Source organism: Coffea arabica, chromosome 7e, assembly GCF_036785885.1.
Source record: "Coffea arabica cultivar ET-39 chromosome 7e, Coffea Arabica ET-39 HiFi, whole genome shotgun sequence".
NCBI lineage: Eukaryota > Viridiplantae > Streptophyta > Magnoliopsida > Gentianales > Rubiaceae > Coffea > Coffea arabica.
In genome coordinates, this window is record NC_092323.1 from 2,624,917 (window position 1) to 2,633,591 (window position 8,675).

At 36.9% G+C, this 8,675-nt stretch overlaps 2 non-coding genes and 1 pseudogene across 2 annotated transcripts; 2 read left to right on the forward strand and 1 right to left on the reverse strand.

The window, feature by feature from the left end:
* Window positions 1-3,130: 3,130 nt before the first annotated feature.
* On the forward strand, window positions 3,131-3,231 carry LOC113723133 (small nucleolar RNA snoR1). Its single transcript, XR_003456895.1, has one exon. It is a non-coding gene; the product is annotated as a small nucleolar RNA snoR1 (small nucleolar RNA).
* Window positions 3,232-3,495: 264 nt separating this feature from the next.
* Window positions 3,496-3,631, forward strand: LOC113723135 (small nucleolar RNA snoR77). Its single transcript, XR_003456896.1, has one exon. It is a non-coding gene; the product is annotated as a small nucleolar RNA snoR77 (small nucleolar RNA).
* A 263-nt stretch (window positions 3,632-3,894) lies between these two features.
* Window positions 3,895-7,783, reverse strand: LOC113723105 (cinnamoyl-CoA reductase-like SNL6; annotated as a pseudogene).
* Window positions 7,784-8,675: the final 892 nt, after the last annotated feature.

Below are 8,675 nucleotides of genomic sequence, written 5' to 3' on the forward strand. Positions count from 1 at the left end.
AGTTGCGGAATATTATTGTTCGTGTCCAGTAAGTTTGTCAAAAGGCAACTTTGATGATTAATTAGTTGAACCGCTAATTATATATATATACTAGGAGGGGAGTTCCCGTGCATTGTACGGGTGTTTTGTGCCTATGATTAAAGAGGATTTTACGGTAATTCAGACGAATATAAAAAAACTCACGCACATTGAGTAACAATATGGAGTAACAAAATATCTAATGTATATTGAGAGATGGAGAAGGAAATTATGCATGCTATCTTGCTCGGTTCATATATTTTGAAACAAACACTTGTATATGAGTTTTTTATTAACAAGACTAAATGAATTTCCAATAGGTACATAAATGATTCGGAGGATGACAATAAATAAAGTGATTATCCACTTATAGATATATCTACACAACATTCTTGTTGATGAAAGTAGCCAACTTTTTTAGTAATGACAAAACATTCTCTCTCTTGGGAAAAAACAAACTGAAGACATGATCTTCCTCTGCAACCTTTACATCTCCACCCTACTCACTATTGATGCGGTTGAGCACGAGACCCAAAGCGTTCAAGTAGACCCTGTGAAGGTGCCCCAAGGCCCAGTGACACGAGTACGAGTTAAGAGATTCAAGGAGTCCCTCCAAGCCTTGGTCCGTGCCGTCCAAGCCTAAGAGAAACCGGCCATTGAAAGAATTGAGTTGGAATATCCTTGCACGACTACCAAAATGCTGCTTACAATTGAAGATACAAGTGTTCAAACTCCAAAAGGCGGGCTGAACCGCTTAAGTACTCTCGCTTAGTAGGTCTTTGTCACGGCTATAAATAGCCTCAAGTCGGATGTTACATGCAGTTTTTTGAGAGTATTGAATAAAATTTTCAGAATTTCGTCCATTCCTTGTGGCAAATTCACTTAGCTTGTGAAAGCTAAGTTGAACATCCTAGAGTTGATCATAGGTTGTTCTTGACTTATCAATCAAGCACACACACTTGATTATGGCGTCCTCTACCGTTAAATCTGTTCTTGAGTGGTCCAAGTTCGAGTTCAACTCCATTAAATCTTCATCGTGTTTCTCTAAATCCGAAATAGCTTCCGCATCTCGCATCAACTATTCTCTAAAGTCTCTTTATAAAGCCACCCCCTATCTTTCAGAAATATCTTTTTCAGCAACATAAATGATAAATCAGCACCCTTTTGCAGCAAAGATTTGGTTCCATCAGAGGGATTCAATAATGAATCATCACCCCCCGTAGATTTTAGGTGAATATAATGCCAGATGCCCTCAACATAGGCCTTCACCTGTAATTTCTTTAGCTCAATGCCAATTAACTCTCTCTCCAAAAAATAAGGACAATTGAGAAAAATCGCATCAAGATCGAAGCTGTCCAGTATCTCCAGCTAAACCCTTGACGCCATGCTGTGTGCTAAGTTGCCACCGGCGTTGTTCCCAACAAAAAATATCCTATCAAAGTCAGTATAATCCCTAAACAATACCTCAGGATCCTCGCCATTCGAATGAGAGACAACCCATTTGACTGCAATATAAGAATCTTCATAAGTAGGAGGCATAGGGTGTTTAGGGGGCGAACCGATAGTTAATTGAAATTGCTATAACACCAACTTCTGCATCTACTGCATTAAGGTGCGCATGATATGTAGGAAAGAAGGCAGATTCGATCAAAAAGCCTCCGCCATGTAAGTAGAGCAGAAGAGAAAGTTTGGTATCTCCAAACCTATTCCAACAAAATCACACCATTTAAATTGTACAGAACAACCAATTTTGTGAGAAAACAGTAATATCAACATTAAATTGGGCTAACAGAGTATCCAATTTAGGAATGAAAGCAGTTAGTTGATAATAGAGATTACGATTTTACAAAGCAAATCATACCATTTAAAAAAAAATGAATGAAAGCTCACCTCAAGTTGAACCACCAAGAATAGCTTCACCAGAGAACCATATTGAAATCCAAAGTACAATTACAATATAAATAACTATTTAGCGGGAGATGAAAGGAATATAATGGAAGAATGTGAATGAGCAGACATTTGAAGAATTGAAGTTGTAATTGATGTTCAGTCATAAATTCCTTAATAAATCACGTTGTCCTTGTTTTAATTGAGATGAAAATGACGTTTGAAATTCTTCAAGTTATAATAGTAAAGCAACAGTAATAATTGATACAAACCAAAATGAATGTCTCTTCAAGGACATTTAAAGTAATTACACCAATAAAGAAGCTATTATGGGTTATACCCGTTGTAGAAAAGATGATCAAATAATCTCACGTCCCAAAATACCCAAACCTTTGAACAAATCATCATTGCATATTTTAAAATACAAGGATATTTTAGTAAATACAAGAATACACATGCTATCTTAAGTAGTACTCAACTCTATAACTACATTCAAAACAATTTTATAATCCCAAAATACCCCAACTCTTGCGATTGAAATTCAAAACCATTCTTTGACCCAAATTCATTCTTATACAGTATAAGAATGCTAATGACAATAAACCGATAAGCAGCTGGAGAAGGAGGTCATCGTTGCACTACCCTGAAACTTGCCTCAACGTGCTTTGCTCAATCCACCTCACTTGACAAACTTTTCTTCAAAAGAAAAAATATGTACTAAATAAGAAGGACACTCAGTTAACGAAGTGCAAGAATATAATAAAGAAATACTTTTTAACTTTGTTTTCTTTTGGGGTGGGATAAACATGCAGTATGTTACTCAAAAAACTCAGTAGACATGTACGATGGCTTTCATTCACTTGATTGATTACTTGAGAAAATACAATTGAAATTTGGTTGGTTTATGGGCCAACCATTATTGGGCCTATAAATCCAATAAGCCCAGGAACGATCTTTGTCTATTTATAGATGGTAGGGGTGAGTGAGAAGTTGCACAGCTCCTCTCAGAAACCCTAAATGCTTAACGCTTGACTCTAGTCGCTGTTGATGTCTTCTTCTCCGCTCCAATTTTTGATTCTCTAATCGTTGTCTTCTACTCTGCTCCAATCTTTGATTCTCTAATTAATTGATATGCTTATGCGTGGAGATAGTTGTAAATATCACTTAAGAGCGTTGCAGTATTTTTTTTTTTTTTTTACGAATTTTTTGTGCTGGTAAAACAGAGGGCGAAGATGAACGTTGCTTATAACTTTATTTCTGACACCTCTTGTATGAGAAGATCCTCCTAGGGTTCTTCTTTGAGCACAGAAAGCAACTCTCTGAGCCCTCCCGTTTCGCCGTTTACTTTTCTTCTTTCTTAAGAGATTATCAATTTTTTTTTTTCACTTGTACGGTTTCCTTTTTTTTTAAAATCTATTTTGCGAATCAAATCTATCAAAAGAGGCAGGGAGGGCGCACTGCGTAGGGAATCCGTCTTTTTTTCATGCGTTTCGATTACAGTTGGATGTGTGTAATGTGTTTTTGGTTGGTTTTCGAATATATGTTTGATTATTTTGCAAGTTTGTAGCATCATATGTCGAGTGGAAATTCAGGCAGCCTTCTTCCTAAACTATGAAACAGTAGGAAGACAGGTGTTAATCTGCTCGCACACTGAAACCAACTTTTGCTCTTCAGACTTGCTGAGGCTGGTGTCCTCTGAAGCTGGTCTAGTATGCCTAAGTACATTCTCTACCACATTGATGAATGATTGACTGAGTAGCAGTTGTAGTACCAGATTTTAGTACATAATAAAAACGTGATTTTTTGGGGCTATCATCAATTTCATCAACCTTGGCAGGTGCCAAACTTGGGAGGCTTTTAGGCTGTTTGAAAGTTATTCTGTCCAACCGGGGAAAGAAAGATTTGGAATGGACTAATGGCGATTTTCATTTGCACAACCAAAATTTGTGTTGAATGAACGGCAGTCTTGTCTGGTTTGAAAATACTCAATTGACAAATTTCGTGATTCATTCATATCATCACTAGGGTTCATTACATCTCGATATTCTTGACATTAGCATTGATAGTTTAAGATTTGACAATTGAAATCTCATTGGACAATTAACTGAGACGTCTCTCGTTATGTCAATTCCTATTCCCGTCTCTCTTGCCAGTTTCTCCGTCTCTTCTTGGCTCTCCAGCCTCCGATCAAAGCAAATAACCCACTGAGGTCTTCTTCATCTCCTCGTACACACAAATATGGGCCTTTGCTAATCTGCTTACGTCAACTGTTGCCAGGACTCCATCTGCATACATCTCACCAGCTCCTACAATTCGATTGAAAAAGATGGTCAATGCTAAGGGAAGGGGTGCGGCTGCGGCGAGAGCAATGACTGACCTAAAAAGTTCGAACTGCTGCAAAATTCAGCAGTGTACGTTTTCGTCAAGAAGGAATACAAATGGGAGTACCTTTCAAATAAGCAATTGTAGACGTCAAGCTTCTATAGTGAAACTCGGGGCCTGTAACTAGTCCCGGACAGATGGTGGCCAGTTTAAGCCCCCTTTCCTTGGCCAGCTCCCATGCAGCTTTTTCAGCTCTCAGCTTACCCAAGGCATACCATAGCTGTGAAATTTTGATAAAAAACAGGCGGAAAATTTGTTATCGAACTGCGGTACACAACTACTTGGTCGTGCAGTTTTCATCAAAATTGACGGGAAGAAAAGTGAGATTACTTTCAAACATTCTACCTTTTTGTCAATGCAAACAGATTCATCGCTCCAACACTTCTGGTCAATTATAAGAGACGTGTTATTGATAGATTTGTCTTGCCATACACAAGCCAGAAGCGACGATGTAAGCACGCACTGTCTAACCGAGGATGCCGCTGCACAAGCTTCTACGATGTTTTTTGTTGCCTTGACTTCTATCTGGGCCATAGTTTTCTGGAAGAGTACACAAAGTTATAGCAAACCAGTCATACTAAGTCGTATAAATTTAGAGTTTAATCACCCAACCCAACTAAACACAATACCATAGCAGACTTTCTTTTTATTTTCAATACCATAGCACTTTTAGGAAAAATTGTTTGGAATGACAGCCACAAGCCATTAGTAAAAGAAAATGAAAGCAACCCCCAAAGCCCCAAGCCTTAGAGACGATAATAGTATAGTGGACGCCAGTGCATGTGATCATTTGATGTCAAATTACCAACTCGATTCATGTCGAGCCATGTGCTCCAAAAATTTTCATTAACCTCCATAAAGTGAACCCTACGATCACTTTCATTACAAAATGCATTCCAGAACATGAGTTGTCTGGTTCAAGCACTATCTTTGGAATAGACGTGGACGAAAGTGCAGTGGACCTTAACCATGTACACAACTGGAAATGAATAGTAAGAATGAATTAAACGGCGTGGTAATAGCATAATACTGGAAGAATAAATGGCAGAATAAGTCAACCATTTAAGATTGCATTGTTGGGTGACTAAAGTTTTTTTTTTTTTTTTGGTGGCCGAAATGGTTCACCGAACTTGCAAATGTATGCCTTTCTACGTCGTTTTGACAAATTCCAGTGTTAAAATAGTCAGAAACGCAACTACATGACTAACATGCTTAGAAATGCAATTACATGACTAAAATGACTAACAGGCTTAGAAATGCAACTACATGACTAACATGCTTAGATTTTCAACAGCAAAAGTAAGGAGAATCATTCAAAACATTTCTTACATTTCGCCAAAATGAATTTTTTTAGCAATCACTTTTAAAATGTTAACTTTACATTCTTTACAAATTCAAATTAACAAATTTTGGTTCCGACCACTTTCTAATATGAAATCACCATATGACCCACATGTAGTTATTTTTTATATGCAAAAAGGTTTAAGTACCAATTTTTTTAGTGATACAAATGAATATGAATTGACTTAGATCCCACTTTTTTAGGAAAAAAATAAATATAATTTGAGTCCAATTTTATTCTTTTTAGAGGCAAAAGTAAATATGAATCAGTTATTTATTTAATTACAAATGAGATCTAACCTTTTGGTTCCAAAAAAAAAAAAGACCATATGTGGACACACGATGAATTTAGGATAAAGAATGATAAAAACTTACCAAATTTTACTAATTTGATTTTGTAAAGAACATAAAGTTATCATTTTAAAAGTGAAGAATGAAAAAATTCATTTAGCGAAATGTGATCAACGTTTTGAATGATTTCCCTCCAAAAATATCTCATAACCTTCGGTGCACATTAAAACAAGATTAAGGACTTTCCCAATTTTCAAATTTTACCAATTCTCTCCAAATTATGAAAGTAATCATGAACCATGCTTAGAAATTTTGGTTGAAACCTAGAAAGAATTAGTGAAGTTTGGAAACTCAAAAGACCTTGTGTTTGGATTGCATTTTCCATGATTTTTCATGGAAAAATTACTGTAGCGATTTGATCTATGTGAGGAAAAAAGGTAATAGGGAAATGTGATCACGGAAAATGATGTAATTTTTCGACGGAAAACCGCAATCCAAACAATATTTTTCAAATAAGTGTCAAAGGTTGTGAGACATTTTTGCCATTAAAAAAAAAACTAGGCGTATTGCTCAGTGGATGCATTTCCGTCTATCTCAATACCGGAAAGTACACTTTTACGAGTTCCTTGACCTTTTAGCCCAAAAAAAAAAAAAAGTTTGATGACTAAAATTTTCAATACTCGAGTGAGGTTGTTTGCCATTTGCTCATCGGAATAGACAAAAAACTTACGGAATAGCCCGAGAGACCAGCAGGGTCAACAAAGGCAGCAGTGTGAAATACGCCCCCACAACCCTCAAATGCTTCTATCAGACTCTCAACTTGAGATAAGTTGGCCATCACGGCTTCTACCATGTTGTTGCTTCCTCTCATTTCCTCCGACGCTTTTATTTCTCTCACCTTTTCCACGTCCTCTGCTTTTACAAAGATCAGAAGCAGATCAAACCAATAAAAAATACAGGAAATTAAATCTAATGGCCCAAAACTTAAGGATAAGTAATACAAAGCCAAAATTAAATATTGAACGGGGGCCAAAAAAAAAAAAGGCAACACTTGTTATGTAGATTAGATTTTGCCAACGATGAAGGCAGCCAGAGGTTGGGCGTCTCTTTTTTTTTTTTTTTTTTTTTTAAATTGCTACTTATCAAAGTTCCCAGCGACATGCGTAACGCTGTCTTATGCTCTTATTAGTTTTTATTTTATGGTCACTGTAACAATCACCTGGAAGCTGTTACTAGTCATTTTACTACGAAGTCTATAACCAACAAACAAGTTAGGTAAACTAGTTTGTCCTTTTGTTTTTGAAAAAACAATTACATAAATTTGTAAAAACCAATTAAAAATAAGGACTAAAGTTGCACCTTGATTGTGAACGATGAGGCGGACAGAGTAGCCACGGAGCAACAGTTGATTAACTATAGCAATTCCGAGAAATGATACGCCGCTGGTGACGCAGACCAGCTTAGGATGAGAGTCGTCGTTTTCGCCGGCCGTGGTGGTGGTAACGTGTCTCATATCATTGTTATCCTCGCCTTTCCGCGGGTGCAGTCCGGCGCAGGACAAGAGCATGCGCCGGAATTCCTGGATCTCCAGCCTCTGGCTCTCATCTATTCGCACAATTCCCATTCACTTTCTTGCTCCCCGCTCCGCCCCCCCCCCCCCCCTTTTTCTTCCCTCACCTGCGAGAGTACAAAGATACAGCCGTGCTTAGCTTAGTCGCCGCCTCCGCCTCCGCCTCCGCCTTTGTGAAGAGAAAGACGAGTCATAGAGAGAGCAGAAGCTCACAAGTAAAATTACTAACTGGCAGTGCTAGTGATATATATATAGGAGGAGGAAGTGCAAAAGGGGTGGTTATAGCCTATAGGGACGAGAAGCAGTTGCAAGCTGCAACGTCATCATATATTTGGCTCCCATTATTTTGAGAAGCTTAATAAGATTCTAGAAGCACAAGCTTGCGTTACCACCGGCTCGTCGGCTTGGCTTCAGCTACAGCTAGCTTTACCCCACCCTCTTGTTTCTCGAGTAGGACGGAGAAGGAGTCACGGAGCTCCCCTGATCCAAAACAACACTAGTCTAGACTCTAGACCCATTTCTTTAGCCTTTTTTTTTTTTTTTTTGCTTAACATTTGTTATCTGTTTAGATTGCTGAGTTTTTAAAAAACTGATTTTTCAAATACATATAAAATTTTTAAAAAATATTCTAAAAGATAGTCTATTTTTTTTAAATGTTTAAAAAATATTCCAAAAAATATTCTAAATACTCATCGACTCTTAAACATTTCAAAATATTTTCTAAAAATATCCCAAAATATACTATAAAAACTCTGTTACAATAAAAATTTTCAAAAACACTCCAAAAAAACAGTTAATCCAAATGGATAGCAATGCCTACATATTCTTTGCCGCATAGTTCTGCTTGCTTGGAAAAATTATGATGATGATTTTCTTGCCTTTTTTTTTAGTGTATAGTATCGTCATCGGACATATTTGCCTTTAACAAAAAAATACTTGCCAAACAACGGTCTCCTTTAGGATTTTTCTATTTATCATTATTTTTCACTTGGTCACCAAGTGTACGCCACAAGACAGGATGAATGCGCTTATAGCACACTACATTTTAATTGAAATTTAATTAATTTTTTTTGAGTTTTACTTTGTTAAATCCATACAATCATATCTTTTTGGTAGTCAATTGAATTTAAAACACCGAATTGGACTAATCTATCCCATGTAAATTTTGGTAGGAATGTTAAAGTTT